Consider the following 19519-nt stretch of genomic DNA (forward strand, 5'->3'; position numbering starts at 1 on the left):
TGTGAAGTGGAAATGTCTTGGAGCAACAACACCTCAGTCGCAAAGTGGTAAGCCACACAAGCTCACAGCAGATGACAGCTAAATGCTGAAGCGCATAGCGCATAAAAATAGTCTGTCCTCGGCTACAACACTCACTACCGAGTTCCAAACTGCCTCTGGAAGCAACGTCAGCACAATAATTGTTTGTCTGGATTTTTATGAAGTGGGTTTCCAGCCACACAAGATTAAGATCACCATGTGCAATGCCAAGCGTCGGCTGGAGTGGTGAAGCTCTCGGCAACTGGACTCTGGAGCAGTGGAAATGTGTTCTCTGGAGGTCCGACAGATGAATCTGGGTTAACGGATGCCAGGAGCATGCCCGAATGCATAGTGCAAATTGTAAAGTTTGGTGGAGGAGGAATAATGGTCTGGGGATGTTTTTCATGGTTCGGGCTAAGACCCCCTTAGTTCTAGTGAAGGGATATTTTACCGCTACAGCATACAATGAGATTCTAGATAATTCTGTGATTCCAATTTTGTGGCAACCGTTTGGGGAAGGCCCTTTCCTGTTTCAGCATGACAATGCCCCCGTGCACAAAGTGAGATCCATACAGAAATGGTTTGTCGAGATCAGTGTGGAAGAACATGGCCTGCCCAGAGGCCTGACCTCAACCCCATCAAACACCTTTGGGATGAATTGGAACACCGAATGTGAGCCAGGCCTAATAGCCCAACATCAGTGCCCAACCTCACTAATGTTCTTGTAGCTGAATGAAAAAAAGTCCCCTCAGCAATGTTCCATTATCTACTGGACAGCCTTCCCAGAAGAGTTGAGGCTGTTATAGCAGCAAAGGGGGGACCAACTCCATATTAATGCCTATGATTTTGGAATGAGATGTTCGAAGAGCAGTTGTCCACATCCTTTTTTAATGTAGTGAATGTGTTAGTAAATCATTTTTTTCAGCATTGTTGGCCACACACCTGCTGGCTTTGGTTAGGTCACTGGCAGTTTTCAGTCTGAACACATTCACACTAAGACAGCAATCTTTAAACGCCTTGACAAGCCTAATAGTCTTTGTGGATTACACAACCTAACATGAATGTTTTACAATAGTAACACACATGAAACAACCCACAAGATTAAATGTTTTATAGTAAATGTAGTAAGGGAACTCTGCATTTACAGTAATGCTTAATAGACAAATATCTAACTGATTGAATTTGACAGAATGAAAAAAATATATAATATTGAGCAATTAATTTCATTTCTGCTTTTAGTGCCATTCATTAGTTCTCTAAAATAGAGATTTACTTTATCTGCTATCATAGGAGCCTTCTAAGCTTATCAAAAGTTGCCCATTCATGGATGTTAATTTCTCTCTAAACTATGTTGAATCACATCATATGGTGATACGTGTCACACACTTTCAAGCATTACAAATCAAATCAAATGTATTTGTCACATACACTTGGTTAGCAGATGTTAATGCGAGTGTAGCGAAATGCTTGTGCTTCTAGTTCCGACAATGCAGTAATAACCAACGAGTAATCTAACCTAACAATTCCAAAACTACTACCTTATACACACAAGTGTAAAGTGATAAAGAATATGTAAATAAAGATATGAATGAGTGATGGTACAGAACGGCATAGGCAAGATGCAGTAGATGGTACAAGTACAGTATATATATATATATATGAGATGAGTAATGTAGGGTATGTAAACAAAGTGGCATAGTTTAAAGTGGCTAGTGATACATGTATTACATAAAGATGCAGTAGATGATAGAGTACAGTATATACATATACATATGAGATGAATAATGTAGGGTATGTAAACATTATATTAAGTAGCATTGTTTGAAGTGGCTAGTGATATATTTTACATCAATTCCCATTATTAAAGTGGCTGGAGTTGAGTCAGTGTGTTGGCAGCAGCCACTCAACGTTAGTGGTGGCTGTTTAACAGTCTGATGGCCTTGAGATAGAAGCTGTTTTTCAGTCTCTCGGTCCCTGCTTTGATGCACCTGTACTGACCTCGCCTTCTGGGAGATAGCGGGGTGAACAGGCAGTGGCTCGGGTGGTTGTTGTCCTTGATGATCTTTATGGCCTTCCTGTGACGTCGGGTGGTGTAGGTGTCTTGGAGGGCAGGTAGTTTGCCCCCGGTGATGTGTTGTGCAGACCTCACTACCCTCTGGAGAGCCTTACGGTTGTGGGTGGAGGTGTTGCCGTACCAGGCGGTGATACAGCCCGACAGGATGCTCTCGATTGTGCATCTGTAGAACTTTGTGAGTGCTTTTGGTGACAAGCCGAATTTCTTCAGCTCCTGCTGCGCCTTCTTCACGATGCGGTCTGTGTGGGTGGACCAATTCAGTTTGTCTGTGATGTGTACGCCGAGGAACTTAAAACTTACTACCCTCGCCACTACTGTCCCATCGACGTGGATAGGGGGGTGCTCCCTCTGCTGTTTCCTGAAGTCCACAATCATCTCCTTAGTTTTGTTGATGTTGAGTGTGAATAGTTGACTTCCATTTAGAAGCAACGCATGTTGAAATGGTTCTGCTGACACGGTCAGCACCTTATACTGCACTGCTTTGCACATCGCTTGGACAGGCAGACATCCACTGGAGTTGTTCCAGTCAGCTCTGGGGGTACATTGAAAGCCTTGCATTGAGGCTCAAAATGCAATTCTCATTTTAGAGTGCATAGATATTCATATTTTTTTCATACTGACCCAAGTGGGAATCAAACCCACAACCTTGGCATTGCAAGGACCATGCTCTACCAACTGAGCCACACATGACCAGCTCACCTCAGATATTATCTGATCAACAATTTCTGTACTCTCATGATCTGATTATGCCTTTACTCATGAGTGTTAATCAGCCCCTGTGTATAATATTTGCCTTTTAATTTCAATTCGACCGCCTCTGCTGGTGCTTGAAGTGTCGGTACTCATTTTACAGCATTATACAGTATCATATTTAAGAGCAAATATTCTATAGAAATATTAAGTGGATGGGCTCAATTCAACTTCTGCCTATTGTTGTTCACTGTAGCTACAGGAATTGTACAAGCGTAACAATTGCCATTATTATGTGCTTTTCTAATAAAGGTAATAATGATAATAAACTGGATGTAGCACTTTTCCAGGTGCTCAGGGTCCTTTAAATTTGTATTTATTATGGATCCCCATTAGCTGCTGCCAAGGCAGCAACTACTCTTCCTGGGGTGCAGCAAAATTAAGGCAGTTTATATCATTTTAAAAACATTACAATCATTCACAGATTTCACAACACACTGTGCCCTCAGGCCCCGACTGCACCCCTACCACATATTTACAGTACTAAATCCATGTGTATAGTGCATATGTTATCGTGTGTGTGTGTGTATGCATGTGTCTGTGCCTATGTTTGTGTTCCATAAGGTGTTTTATAATCGATTTTATAAAATGTAATTTTACTGCTTGCATCAATTACTTGATGTGGAATAGAGTTCCATGTAGTCATGGCTCTATGTAGTATTGTGTGCCTCCCATAGTCTGTGCTGGACTTGGGGACTGTGAAGAGACCTCTTCTGGCATGTCTTGTGGGGTATGCATGGGTGACCTAGCTGTGTACCTGTAGTTTAGACAGACAGCTCGGTGCAACATGTCAATACACATATACAAAGAGAGTTGAATCGGGAGTTAAACACCTCCCTCTGCAACTGGTTTGTGGACTTCCTGAAAGGCCGCCCCCAGGTGGTAAAAGTAGGCAACAACACGTCTGTCATGCTGATCCTTAACACTGGGGCCTCTCAGGGGTGTATACTTAGTCCCCTCCTGTACTCCCTGTTCACCCATGACTGCATGGCCAAACACGACTCCAACACCATCATTAAGTTTACTGACGCGCCCCGACAACGATGAGACAGCCTTTGGGGAGGAGGTCAGAGAACTGGCCGTGTGTGCCAGGACAACAACCTCTCCCTCAATGTGAGCAAGACAAAGGAGATGATTGTGGACTACAGGAAAAGGCAGGCCGAACAGGGCCCCCATTAACATCGACGGGCTGTAGTGGAGAGGGTCGAGAGTTTCAAGTTCCTTGGTGTCCACATCACCAACGAACGATCATGGTCCAAACATACCAAGACAGTTGTGAAGAGGGCACGACAAAACCTTTTCCCCCTCAGGAGCCTGAAAAGATTTTGCATGGGTCCCCAGATCCTCAAAAGCTTCTACAGCTGCACCATCGAGAGCATCCTGACCGGTTGCATCACCGCCTGGTATGGCAACTGCTCGGCATCTGACCGTAAGGCGCTACAGAGGGTAGTGCGTACGGCCCAGTAATGCTTCCTGGCATTCAGGACCTTTATAATATGCGGTGTCAGAGGCTAGCCCATAAAATTGTCAGAGACGGCGATTTGGGCCTGGTCTCGGAGAAGCAGTATATCCTTCGCGTCTGACTCATAATTATTTTTTTTGTCCAGTTCGAGTTGAGTAATCGCTGTTCTGATATCCAGAAGCTCTTTGTGGTCATAAGAGATGGTAGCAGCAACACTATGTACAAAATAAGTTATAAAAAATGCAAAAAAAATGCAAAATAACACAGTTGGTTAGGAGGCCATAAAACGACACCCATCTACTCCGGCACGATTATAGCACTGTTGTGTATGCTATTGCCCCACAGCTGATCAGGCTATTTCGGAGCTTAAATCTGCATTTATTGCCTTTGTTGAACTGAAAATAGTACTTAATGCAGGTAAAACCAAGTATATGTAATTTTCCAAACCACAAAAACAATGTATCTGATGATTTATGCATATTGAATGGTGCCCTTACAAAGATCTCGGCATTTGTATTGATAATAGGCTTTCCATCAAAAATCATGTTGATGAGTAAGTTGTGAAGATAACAAAGGCTCAGCTTGGAAGTGGTAGGCCACACAAGCTCACAGAAAGGGGCCACTGAGTGCTGACAGTCCGACTGACAAATCTGGGTTTGGCAGATGCCAGGAGAATGCTACCTGCCCGACTGCATAGTGCCAACTATAAAGTTTGGTGGAGGACAAATATTGGTCTGGGACAGTTTTCATAGTTTGGGCTAGGCCCCTTAGAAATCTTAACGCTACAGCATACAATGACATTCGAGACAATTCTGTGCAGGGCCTTCCCCAAACAGTTTTGGAAAGGCCCTTGCCTGTTTCAGCATTACAATGCCCCCGTGTACAAAGCGAGGTCCATACAGAAATGGTTTTTTGAGATCGTTGTGGAAGAACTTGACTGGCCTGCAGAGAGCCCTGACCTCAACCCCATCGAACAAGCCAGGCCTATTCGTCCAATATCAGTGCCCAACCTCTCTAAAGCTCTTGTGGCTGAACAGAAGAAAGTCCCCGCAGCAATGTTCCAACATCTAGTGAAAAAAATGGTCCACCACCCAAAGGACATCCAGCCAACTTGACACAACTGTGGGAAGCATTGGAGTAAACATGGGCCAGCATCCCTGTGGAATGCTTTTTACACCTTGTAGAGTCCATGCCCCAACGAATTGAGGCTGTTCTGAGGGCAAAAGGGGGGTGCATCTCAATATTAGGAAGGTGCTCCTAATGTTTTGTACAATTATTAAAGTAGCCAAAAGTTTAGTATTTGGTCCAATTTACCTTGCACACAATTACTACATCAAGAATGTCACTCTAAACTTGTTGCATTTGCAGTTTGCAATTGTAAATAGGTTTGGTTGTGTTTTGGATTATGTTCTGCCCTATAGAAACTATTGTAATTTCATATGAAACATTGGTCTCAAATCCAAAATGCTGGAAAATAGAGCCAAATTAAAATGTTAGCTTCACTGTCCACATACATACGGATACGGTGTTAACTGTATGCAATTATGTAGACTCAGCCATATCATGCTGAGATATCAGAAATGGCAAGTGGCGCAGAGACTTTTTCAGGTCTGTAAAGTGTTATATTAAGGTTGTCCATTCCATACTAATCAAATGGTTGAACCGCATGATGGTGTCAAAGTCGATATTAAATTATTTGCTGAACAACAAGAGCTGCTATGGGGCACAACGGGAAGAACAGACAGACATCTTAAAGGCCAAACTTAATGTTGTCACACTGCCGGGAGCTTTCCTAAGTCAGAGCTTCCTTTGTGAACAGAAATAAATGCTGTCATGTCAAATACAGGTTTACTTTATTTTGACAAGCACAGCCAGAGGACATACATTGTTAGGCATGCGAGTCTGTTTGTGACTGTTTATTACACTAGAGTGATTAGAATATTTACTAAATATTCCTGCTTTCACACACAGACACCCACAAATGTATTATTTGTGACATATACAATACACACATGCAAACAGGCCTCATACACACACCTTTTTAACATTAAACCTGTCTTCTCTTGAGATTAAAGTCACATTTGCAGTTTTACTGCAAGATATTAATATGCCACGTTGATGTTTGTTCTTCAAATTCTGTATTTTATTGGCTCTGTGGCTGTGTACACTAAGGGTAAGGAATACTTTGGGTCATTTTGTAATTTGGGTGAATGTGACTGGCCTGCACAGAGCCCTTTAACAGTTTAGCCTGTCAATCAATCACTGTGGGTGGGATTGTCAGGGAGTCACAGAGTTGGTAGGGTTTCAGACCTGTCAATCAATCACTGTGGGTTGGAATTTGAGGGAAGGTGGTAGATTAGTAATCTAGTCCGAAAAACTAGTCTAGTCTACTCTTTCAATTTAGTTTATTGTGTCAAAAACCTAATAAAAAATTATTGCAGGAAATGTGTTTAAAAAAAACGCTAAAATGTTCAGGCACGCATGAGTAGACACGGGAATGATTGAAGAATGAAGTAAGTGTGAAACATAGAAAAGCAGCCGTAGACTACTCCATTAATAAGATGGTGCCGGAGAGAATGGCTGCCGTTTCAAGGGCTTTTAACCAACCGTGCTATTTTCTTCGTTTTTTTGCATTTTTTAAAACTTATTTTGTACATAATGTTGCTGCTTCCGTCTCTTATGACCAAAAATAACAGCGATTACTCACCTTGAACTGGACAAATAATTTCTCTTTAATGAGTCAGATGAGAGGGACTTACTCCAGACACCCAAACAGGCCCTCATCCCCGTCATTCGCAGGAGAAAGAGATGGAAAAAATATTGCGGAAAGAGATCGGGGTGCCTTGTGAGGATCCGCCGACGAGTGGCTAATCTGCCCTTGCCATCCGTACTACTGGCCAACGTACAATCGCTAGGAAAATAAATTGGACGACCTAAAAGCATGTGTATCCTCCCAACGGGACATTAAAAACTGTAATATCTTATGTGGCTGAACGACGACATGAATAACATACAGCTGTTGGGTTATACACTGCATTGGCAGGATAGAACAGCAGCCTCTGGTAAGACAAGGGGTGACGGTCTACGTATATCTGTAAACATCAGCTGGTGCACGATATCTAAGGTTTTGCTCACCTGAGGTAGAGTATCTCATGATAAGCTGTAGACCACACTATCTACCAAGAGAGTTTTCATCTGTATTTTTTTTTAGCTGTCTACATACCACCACAGACCGATGCTGGCACTAAGACCGCACTCAATGAGTTGTATACCGCCATAAGCAAAAAGGAAAACGCTCATTCAGAGGCGGCGCTCCTAGTGGCCCGGGGACTTCATTGCAGGGAAACTTAAATCTGTTTTAACTAATTTCTACCAGCATGTTAAAATGTGCAACCAGAGGGAAAAAACACACACAGAGGTGCTTACAAATCTCTCCCTCGCCCTCCATTTGGCAAAGGAAATTTCTATCCTCCTGATTCCTGCTTACAAGCAAAAATTAAAGCTGGAAGCACCAGTGACTAGATAAATAAAAAAGTGGTCAGATGAAGCAGATTCTAAGCTACAGGACTGTTTTGCTAGCAAAGACTGGAATATGTTCTGGGATTCTTTCCTGATGGCATTGAGGAGTACACCACATCAGTCACTGGCTTCATCAGTAACTGCATCGATGACATAGTCTCCACAGTGACTGTACGTAAATACCCCAACATCCGCACTGAGCTAAAGTGTAGAGCTGCCGCTTTCAAGGAGCGGAACTCAAACAAGGAAGCTTATAAGAACCCCCACTATTCCCGCCGATGAACCATCAAACAGGCAAAGCGTCAATACATGACTAAGATCGCATCATACTACACCGGCTCCAACACTCGTTGGGTGTGGCAGGGCTTGCAAACCATTGCAGACTACAAAGGCAAGCACAGCCAAGAGCTGCCCAGTGACACGAACCTACCAGACGAGCTAAATTAATTCAATGCTAGCTTCGAGGCAAGTAACACTGAAAATTGCATGAGAGCACCAGCTAATCCGGACAACTGTGTGATCACACTCTCCGCAGCCAATGTGAATAAGACCTTTAAACAGGTCAACATTCACAAGGTCGCAGGGCCAGACGGATTACCAGGACGTGTACTCCGAGCATGCGCTGACCAACTAGCAAGTGTCTTCACTGACATTTTAAACGTCTCCCTGTCCGAGTCTGTAATACATATATGTTTCAAGCAGACCACCATAGTTCCTGTGTCCCAGAACGCCAAGGTAACCTGTCTAAATGACTACTGTCCCATAGCCATGAAATGCTTTGAAAGGCTGGTCATGGCTCACATCAACCATCATCCCAGACACCCTGGACCCACTTCAATTCACACACCGCCCCAACAGATGCACAGATGACGCAATTGTTACTGCATTCTGCTAAGGAACCTGGGACTGAACACTTCCCTCTGCAACTGGGTCGTTGACTTCCTGATGGGCCTCCTTCAGATGGTGAGGTTAGGCAACAACACATCCACCACGCTGACCCTCAACACAGGGGCCCCTCAGGGGTGCATGCTTAGTCCCCTCCTGTACACCTGTTCACTCACAACTGCATGGTAGGCTTGATCACCGACAACAATGAGAAAGCCTATGGAGGAGGTCAGAGACCTGACATTGTGGTGACAGGACAGCAATCTCCCCCTCAAAGTCAGCAAGACAAAGGAGTTGATCGTAGACTACAGGAAACAGAGGGCCAAGCATGCTGCCATTCCCATTGACGGGGCTGTAGTGGAGTAGGTCGAGCTTCAGGTTCCTCGGTGTCCACATCACTAAGGATCTATCATAGTCCACACACATCAACAGTCGTGAAGAGGGCATGACAATGCCTCTTCCCCCTCAGGAGGCTGAAAAGATTTAGCATGGGCCCTCAGATTCTCAATGTTCTACAGCTGCACCATTCGGAGCAGCTTGACTGGCTGCATCACGACTTGATACGGTAACTGCTGCGCATCCGTCTGCAAGGGGCTACAGAGGCTATTGCGTACGGCCCAGTACACCACAAGAACTCTATACCAGACGGTGTCAGAGGAAGGCCCTATAAATTGTCAAAGACTCCAGCCACCCAAGTCATAGACTGTTCTCTCTGCTACTGCACGGCAAGCAGTGCCGTAAGTACCATAAGTCTGGAACCAACAGGAACCGGAACAACTTCTACCCCCAAGCCATAAGACTGGTAAATAGTTAGTTACATAGTTAACCAAGGGGGAGTATGTGATGCCGTGGAGCTGAGCAGACGTTGACAAACAGAGCTCTTCAAAGTTATTCCATTATTACCTAAATAACAACATTGAAACAATATTCCAACATCGGCTGATAAATTGTCAAGTACTTACCTTCCCAAAGAGCCATGGACCTCCGGCCGAGAGGCAAGAAGGACAACCAAAACGTTGTTGCTTCCCAAGATAACGATAATGCTACAGTTAGCAGTTAGATTTGTTCTAACTGTTGTGTAATCCACAACAGTTAGATTAGCATTAGCCCTCATAACTAAGACAACAGTTCCAGACATGCTTGCTACTCTCCTCTGGGAAATTCAGGATGGTAATAAAGGTCTTTCTCTGAAAATTGAGAAGAAATCGTCTGAACTCCATTCTTCCATTGACGATGAATGATCTCCTTTTGAGAACGACTGGGGCTGAGTTGCACATTAGCACAGTTGAAGATACCATCACTCGACATGACCAGGTTCTGATGCAACTGCAGAAAGACAATGCCAACCTCAAAATCTAGGTAGTCCAGATGGAGAACCAGAGCAGACGTAGCAATATCCGTGTGGTGGGATTGAAAGAGGACAGCGTGACCCGGTCCGTTTCTTCACTCAATGGATTCTTCACTCAATGGATCCCGGATGACCTAGGCATAATTAACTTCACTAAGCCGTTGGAAATCGAACACGCCCACAGAACATCAGCACCTGAAACCCCGGCCAGATGGGCCCCCACGGGCCGTCCTGATCAGGCTCCCCCGTTTCCAGGACAAAGAGAAGATACTGCAACTCGCAAGAGTCAAAGGGGACATCACCATCGATGGCAAGAGGGTCAGCCTTTTCCCGGATATGAGCGCGGATCTCGCGAGACGTCGCAAGCAGTTCAGACCTGCCGCCAAAGCACTGAAGGAGAAGAACATCACCGGCTACCTCATCCACCCTGCACGGATGAAAGTTCAGTACAAAGGCCGAAGCCATCTCTTCAACACACCGGGAGAAGTGTTCACTTTTCTCAAAGAACTGAACAGCGTCTGAATCAGGATGGTCTCTCTGGGGGATAAGATGAAGTTTGTTTCGTTTTTTCTTATCCGTGCTGTCCTGGGACTGAACGGCTGATATCTTCTTGGAATTTGGATCCGTTTACCCTGCTATCCGGTCGCTATAATTGATTTGTACATTTTCAACGAACCGTTTTTTCCCAGGGATGAGTTCTATTACATTTACAGGAGAGTATATTTTGGTTTAGTCAATATCCACTGGGCGAAGCAAATTATTGGGCTTAGACCCACTGCTTTCCCCCCAATGTATGTTTTTCCTCTACTGAAAAGAGACTCAAGCAGCCCTTACTGTGGGCAGTAAATATTCAGCCATAAATGTCTATTCAGAACATTTGTTTTCAACTTAGAGAGCTCAAAGGTTTTAGTTTTACGCCAAGGTTTAACTAGTAAGAGCAAGATGGAAAGCAAGCAACAACGTATCTCTACAAGTGTATTCATGTTTGATTGTTGAGATTGTTTTTTCTATGTTTATTGTTGTTTCCTTCCTAAAGAGACACATAGGTCACTTCAGTGTTCAAACTAAAGTTGAAACATTACCTGACTATTTACATATGAGAGATTTCCCTTCAGTTATATATTTGAAACCAAACCTATGCTTAATTCACTCAAATATGTCACATTCAACGTTAAGGTCTTAACAGCCCGATTAAGAGGAAAAGTCTAAACATGCCTTAAGAAATGAAAGGCTGACTTTTTTTTCTGATTTTACAGCCAGTGACCACAAGAAATTGAAGAGAGAATGGGTAGGACAAGTTTTTGTGTCCTCTTTTAACTCCAAAGCAAGAGGAACTGCAATTTTGATAACACATCCCCTTCTGCGTCAACAACGCCATCTCTGATCCCTCGGGCAGGTTTGTTTTGGTGCAGGGGCATATGTTTTTGGAGTCTTGGACCCTATTGAATATTTATGCTCCTAACTTCGATGACCATATGTTTATTCCCGAATATCTTCCATCAGGTCACTCAAGCACCACCAGGATGGCTACTGGCTGGAGGAGATTTAAACGTTTGTTTAGAAACAGTTCTTGATAGGTCTTCTGATAAACCCTCACTTCTTACCAAAGCCGGTAAGCTCACCATGTCATTCATGAAAGATCTTAATTTGCTAGACATCTGGAGACAGGTACACCCACAGGATAGGGACTACTCTTTTTATTCAGACCCACACAACACACACACACACGCATAGATAACTTTTTACTATCGACCCAACTGTTTCATAGAGTGTTAGATATCGAGTATCTCCCCAGATTGCTTAGTGACCATTCTCCTCTGGTATTATCAATCTCCATTCCTACCAAGGTAAATGGAGCATATAGATAAGAACGAAATTCTACACTCCTGAAGCAACCTGAATTTTGTGAATTCATCAAAGAGCAGATCAACATTTTTACTTTGACAAACAAACCCTCCGCTCCTGACAGTTTCATTCTTTGGGACACATTGAAAGCCTATCTGAGGGGACAGATCATTTCCTATACTAAAGGGTTGAAGAGAAAGCACGGTGCGGAACTGAATGTCGATGAATCTGAAATCTCGACAAAAGGCCAGACTAAAGATCTATACAGGCTTTTGGTAAATAAAAAACTGAAATATAATACTCTGAACACATATCAAGCTGAGAGGTCCATCACTAAATCAAAACAGTGTTACTATGAGCTTGGAGAGAAAGCACACAAAGTATTGGCATGGCAACTGAAAGCACAGGAAAGTAAGAAGACAATTAATGCTATAGAAACTCTTACTAATGAGCTATCTTTCAACCCTACTGAAATTAATGATACTTTTAAGAAATACTACGAAGACCTCTACACTTCCCAATCAGGCGATGATCTATCAGAGATCAACTCCTTTCTCAGTCAGAGGAAGACAGAGAGCACCTGAGTGAACAGTTCTCAGTTCCTGAATTGTTGGAGGCCATTAAATCCCTACCTTCTAATAAATCTCCTGGGGAGGATGGCTTCCCTCCAGTTCTATAAAGAATTTAGGGAGCGGTTGGAGGTACTTAAAAAAGCCGGGGAGGACAACTGCTTTCCAGAGTCTTTCTCTCAAGCAGTGATTTCTGTAATCCACAAGAAAGGGAAAAACCAGCTAAAGTGCGCCTTCTATAGACCAATCTCTCTCCTTAACACAGATTGTAAACTGGTCACCAAGATGCTATCTAAGAGACTGGAGTCATGGAGTCATGGTCAAACCAGATCAGATTGGCTTCATAATTAATAGATTGTCCTCCAATAATCTCAGAAGGTTCTTTGATATAATTCACCTTGCTAACAAAAACAAAATACCTAGTGTCGCAGTCTCCCTCGACGCTGAAAAGCCCTTTGATAGGGTTGAATGGCCATACCTCTTTCGCGTCTTGGAAAAGTTTGGTTTAGGTACCGTGTTTGTAAATTTGATAAAATCACTCAACAAATCTCCTAAAGCTATGATTGCTACCAATGGGATTACTTCCTCCCCTTTCCTTCTCTATAGGGGGAACAGACAAGGTTGCCCAATTAGCCACCACCTCTTTGCCCTCGCCATCGAACAGTTGGCTGAGGCTATTAGAACGTGCCCTGACATACATAGGCTTTTAGGTGGGCCCCCATTCCCATAAATTATCACTCTTTGTGGAGGACTATCTTATTTCTAACGAACACAGAACATTCCCTCTCTCACTTGCAGATCCTACTACAGTGTTATAGTTCTTTCTCTGGATATAAGGTCAATTTTGATAAGCGAAATCTTACCGTTGTCCGTCTTTGACCACCATACCATCAAGCACAAGTTTCCTTTCAGATGGTTGCCTATGGGCTTCACATATTTGGGCATAATGGTGGATGGTAACCTGAAGAACCTCTGTAAACTCAATCTGGCCAGCTTGTTGCAAAAGGTGGAGGGTGACCTGTGTAAATGAATGGACATGCCTCTCACTCTACTGGGTAGAATAATGTCATTAAAATGAATGTCCTGCCCAGATTTCTATATTTGTTTCAATCTCTCCCTATCTCTGTGCCCGCAGGATTATTTTCCTCTCTTGACAAGCTGACCAGATGGTTTATCTGGCACGGCAAAACCCCTAGGGTTGGCCTGGCTAAACTGACCCTCGATTACGGTCAAGGGGGCTTAAACCTCCCCAATTTTAGAATGTACTACTGGGCTGCAGAGTCTAGGTTTCTGGCTCAGAGGTTTGACAATGGTCCCTCTCCCTCATGGTTGAACATTGAAAAGTTTGAGGTAAATGATGACACTGGGGCAGAATTGTTTTAAAAAATTGGACAGAAATTGTATAAAAACCATCACAGACAACCCTTTAATCATACATTCTGTCCTGGCATGGTGCAAACTACATGAGCTGTTCAGACGAGAGGGATTTATTTCCCCTAAAACTCCTTTATGGAACAATATATTGATTCCTATGTTTTTCCAGAATAGTAACTTTAGACCGATAAGGGTATCGCTCTTCTGGAACATAAGTCGCTCTGGATAAGAGCGTCTGCTAAATGACTTAAATGTAAAATGTAAATGTTATGAGGAGGGAGTTATGTCTTTTGATCAGCTGAAACAGAAATACCACTTGCCTAACAGGGACTTCTTTAGCTACCTACAACTACTACAATTTATTAGGGTGACTCTCAAGGGACAATGGAACCTACCTAAGATGTCACCTATTGAACAACTTTGCCACGCAGACGAACCACTGTTCAAGACCATTTCCCTTGTTTACGATGATCTTATGTCACGACTAACACTGCCTGAGCTAGATAAACCCCGACTTAGATGGGAAAACGATCTGGGTATTAATCTTGATGAGGGTCTATGGAAGTAAGACCTATGGTGTTACTTCCACATTGAACTCCAGATACAGACTGATCCAGTTTAATTTCCTCCATCAGCTCAAAATCACCCCATGTCGACTGCACAAGTTCAACCCTGATATCTCCTCCCTATGTTTTAGATGTGGCTCAGATGAAGGAGCATTCCACCATTCCACTTGGCAGTGTTCAAAACTACACGGTTTCTGGAAGGGGTACGTGATACCATATTCTCAATTCACGGGGTTGCATTCCCTTTAGACCCGGAGGTCTGTCTACTGGGTAACTTTTTAAAACTCCAATCTCAGGCAAAGCCATACTATAAAGCTAACAGAAATATTGCTAGCGATTGCCAAGAAATGTATTGCCTTGAAATGGAAATCGGATTCCCCCTGCCAGTTGCAATGTGGCTATTGAAAGTTAAGTTGTTTCCCACTGGAGAAAATCACTTACTGCTTGAGGAATAGGTTAGACATTTTACAGAATTTGGCAACCTTTTATTGACTATTGTCACACCCTGACCTTAGTATTCTTTGTTTTCTTTATTGTTTTGGTTAGAGCAGGGTGTGAGTGATGTATGTGTTTTCGTACTGTCTAGGGGTTTTGTAGGTTTATGGGGTCGTTTACTATCTAGGTGTTTATGCATGTCTATGGTTGCCTAGATTGGTTCTCAATTAGAGGCAGCTGTTTATCGTTGTCTCTAATTGGGAGCCATATTTAGGCAGCCATCCTCTTTGGGTATTTTGTGGGTTATTGTCTATGTCTAGTTGCCTGTGTCTGCACTAGTATTATTATAGCGGTTGGGTTGTTGTTTTGTATAGTTTGTTAAGTGTTCTTCGTCTTTATTAAAATTATGTATTTATCTTACGCTGCGCCTTGGTATCCTCCATACGACGAACGTGACAACTATGTGGAGAATCTCCACTCACATCACATTGATTGAATCTCAATATAATCTTCACATAATGTTTCACACGTAATGTATAATATGTAGCCTACGGCAGATGACCATATGATCCAATGTCTCATTTTTTATTTAACTTATCATAACTTTTATGTACATTTGTATATATTATTTGTATTTTTTAAATTTATTACGCTTGTCTGTTAGTCACTTTGTCAAATTGTTGTCTAATATCTTTTCACTTTTGTTTTGAATGTTCTTAATTGGAAAATGCAACAAAAAAAATGCAAAAAGTGTTAACCAAACCCAGACAATCTGCATTGACCCTTTTGCACTAACGTTTTTGACTCATCACATACACTGCTGCTACTGTTTATTATTTATTCCTAGTTATATGTACATACTGTATATCTACCTCAATTACCTCATACCCTGGACATCAACTCGGTACCCCTCACACTACCAAGTTATCATTACTCATTGTGTATTTATTATTACTTGTAATATTATGAGTTGTTACTTTTCTATTATTTCTCTATTTTTCTCTCTGCATTACTGGGAAGGGCCTATAAGTAAGCATTTCACTGTTAGTCTACACCTTTTGTTTACGTGACGAATAACATTATATTTTGAATTTCATTTCGATTAAAAGTTCAAATTTGCTAGTCAGAAAATTCTGTATAGCCTTTTCTCGCTAGAATGAACGAGAGATCACTAGAAGATGCATATCACAAAGTGAGCGATGAGGGGAAGCACTGATGGTTTGTCAGTCTGCCGTCTGTCCCACCTATCAGTACCCATGGTATTTTGTGCGCTGTGGTTGACTACAGTCAAATTTAATTTCACAGAGGAGGGAGAGTTGGATGCACTGAGAGTAGGATGCACTTCCTCATCTCCTGTGCGTAAATTTATACGTCACATGTAATGGGATGAGTTGAAATCCACATAATTATTGTTTTGTGGCACATTCATTTATTTTCATTAATTTATTGAACTTTTAACCCTCACACTACAAATATATTTTACATACATGGATTACCAAATGGGCTCGTTGTGACATCATGGCCCATTCCTCCTGACAGAACTGGTATAACTGAGTCAGGTTTGTAGGCCACCGTGCTCGCACACGCTTTTTCAGTTCTGCCCACAAATTTCCTGTAGGATTAAGGTCAGGGCTTTGTGATGGCTACTCCAATACCTTGACTTTGTTGTCCTTAAGCCATTTTGCCACAACTTTGGAAGTATGCTTGGGGTCATTGTCCATTTGGAAGACCCATTTGCGACCTAACTTCCTGACTGATGTCTTGAGATGTTGCTTCAATATATCCACATAATTGTCCTTCCTCATAATGTCATCTATTTTGTGAAGTACACCAGTCCTTCCTGCAGCAAAGCACCCCCACAACATGATGATGCCACCCCGTGCTTCACAGTTGGGATGGTGTTCTTAGGCTTGCAAGTCCCCCCCCCTTTTCTTCCAAACATAACGATGGGCATTATGGCCAAACAGTTCTATTCTTGTTTCATCAGACCAGAGGACATTTCTCCAAAAAGTACGATCTTTGTCCCCATATGCAGTTGCAAACCGTAGTCTGGCTTTTTCTATGGCAGTTTTGGAGCAGTGGTTTTCCTTGCTGAGCAGCCTTTCAGGTTATATTGATATAGGACTGGTTTTACTGTGGATATAGATACTTTTGTACTGGTTTCCTCCAGCATCTTCACAAGGTCCTTTGCTGTTGTTCTGGGATTGATTTGCACTTTTTGCACCAAAGTACGTTCATCTCTAGGAGACAGAACAAGTCTTCTTCCTGAGTGGTATGACGGCTGCGTGGTCCCATGGTGTTTATACTTGCGCACTATGGTTTGTACAGTTGGACATGGTACCTTCAGGTGTTTGGAAATTGCTCCCAAGGATGAACCAGACTTGTGGAAGTCTACAATTTTCTTTCTGTGGTCTTGGCTGATTTCTTTTGATTTTCCTATGATGTCAAGCAAAGAGGCACTGAGTCTGAAGGTCGGCCTTGAAATACATCCACAGGTACACTTCCAATTGACTCAAAGGATGTCAATTAGCCTATCAGTAGCTTCTAAAGCCATGACATAATTTTCTGGAATTGTCAAAGCTGTTTAAAGGCACAGTCAACTCAGTGTATATAAACTTCTGACCCACTGGAATTGTGATACAATGAATTATAAGTGAAATAATCTGTCTGTAAACAATTGTTGGGAAAATTACTTGTCATGCACACAATAGATGTCCTAACCAACTTTCCACAAATTTCTTGTTAACAAACTATATTTTTGGCGTGGTTGAAATGAGTTTTAATGACTCCAACCTAAGTGTATGTAAACTTCCGACTTCAATTGTACATAAGACATTTATAGTTACAGTATACAAACCTGAAAATGTGGCCATTTCATTTTGAGGTTGAATAAATACTGTTACAATCATTTGTAAGATAGCCTTAACTTTAGGCTATTTACTGTATTACTAAATACCAAATATCAACATATAGGATATAACACATGGATAGTTTCATTTTAGCCATTGGCTTAATCCTATACTTGAATTTTTATTTTTGGTTTATTTGGAGATGTGAATCCAACTGTGGCATAACTTCTTCAAGGTTAGGAGCGTTTGTCACAAATTAAGTGGTAAACTGTCACCAAATCACCCAAGAATGAGAGTTCTTTCGAACAGGACAGTACCTGTGTGTTTGTTTCTCCATCCTGGTCCACCCAGGCCGTAGGCGAGGTCAAGGATAGCAGGGTTCAGTACACGAATCGGGTTCTCGGTAGGTCCAGGTCCAAACACCAACAGGTAAGTACAAAACAATCCAGTTCATACACGATAAATCCAGCCAATCTCTATTGTCTCTTTCTCTATTGTTCATAGATCCTTCCAGCACTCTCTCTCCCTCTTCCTGGGTTTTCTTGACCCTTTATCGGTGGGTCGGCTCCACCTTCTGAGGGTTCCCCTTGCTTCTGGGACTTGTAGTTTTGGCGGTCTGCCATTTTGTGATCTGTAGTTCTGACAGGGGTGGCCATTTTAGTGATCGGGCAGAGCCCGTTTATTAGGTCTGCTCTCACATATCTGCCATTTATCACTCGACCCCCTTATTTGCCACGCCAACATATAATGTGTTAACTTGTTACACTATTTACAGTATTACAAAAGTGATCTTGAATTGTGTTTGGTTGTCAACACAACCAAATACCAACATTTGAAGGAGATTTGTGTAACTTAGTCTGACTTTAATTACAGTTTGTCTACAAATTGATAATTCATATGTTGGATTCATGTCTCCATCTCAACCAAGAATCAAAGTCAAAGAATAGGACTAAATCAAATGAAACTTTACTTCAAGTACATTTAAAGTTCGATTTGATTTAGTTATATTCTTTAACTTTGATTCTTGGTTGCGATAGAGACGTGAATCCAACATATCGATTATTAATTTATAGAAAACCTGGAATTAAAGCCAGACCAAGTCAGTGGCACAGATCGAAATACAAGAGTCATCTCTTCAAATGTTGATATTTGGTTGTGTTGACAACCAAACACAATTCAATATTGAGTTTGTCTAAAAGTTGATATGTTGGATTGAAGTCTCCATCTCAACCAAAAATGGTAGTTAAAGAATAGGACTACATCTAATCTAATTTTAAATGCACTTTAAATAATGTTTGACTTTATTTAGTCCTATTCTTTAATACATATTAATGATTAACTTGAAGATTACATTTGAAATCAACCAAAGCTTGAAACCCAAGGCCTATAGGTTAAATGGTGTGCACACTTCGTGACGTGAGCTTTTAAAATGCTTTAAGATGCTCTAAGATTACCATTTAAAAAATCAGGAAGGGTACAAACACAGTGAACAACCCTGGAGAGTTACCTACAGAGGTCTGGAATCAAGTCACATGACTTAGACTCGAGTCTGACTCAAGTCAGTGACCAATTGTTTGTTGACTTCAGACTTGACTTGGACTTGGAGCATCAAGACTCGGGACTCGACTTTGACTTGAGACTGATGACTTTAAATAACAAGTAACATTTTGTCCACTCATTTTGTGGCAATGTCCATGCATCCAGAGACAGTAGCCGCAGCATTGCACTTGCACAATTTTCTTTTGCAACAGATTGGCTAGAGAAACGCACACGCTGCCCTCTGATTGGACCATCAAACTGTACATAAACACAGTTTTGGTGAGCT

The 19519-nt window shown here is 42.1% G+C and overlaps 1 protein-coding gene across 19 annotated transcripts in view; it reads right to left on the reverse strand.

Annotated features, from left to right (window-relative positions):
* Positions 1-18263, reverse strand: part of LOC115138227 (collagen alpha-1(XXV) chain) — a 176684-nt gene extending 158421 nt beyond the window's left edge. For 15 of the 19 annotated variants that reach the window (XM_065025585.1, XM_065025586.1, XM_065025580.1 and 12 more), the window contains exon 1: positions 18012-18262. The gene's annotated coding sequence lies outside the window, so the exon portion shown is untranslated. Of the gene's footprint in view, positions 1-18011 lie in introns of all 19 variants that reach the window. The other 4 variants (XM_065025573.1, XM_065025576.1, XM_065025583.1 and 1 more) reach the window with 1 other exon arrangement.
* Positions 18264-19519: the final 1256 nt, after the last annotated feature.

The sequence above is a fragment of the Oncorhynchus nerka genome, linkage group LG12, assembly GCF_034236695.1.
Source record: "Oncorhynchus nerka isolate Pitt River linkage group LG12, Oner_Uvic_2.0, whole genome shotgun sequence".
NCBI lineage: Eukaryota > Metazoa > Chordata > Actinopteri > Salmoniformes > Salmonidae > Oncorhynchus > Oncorhynchus nerka.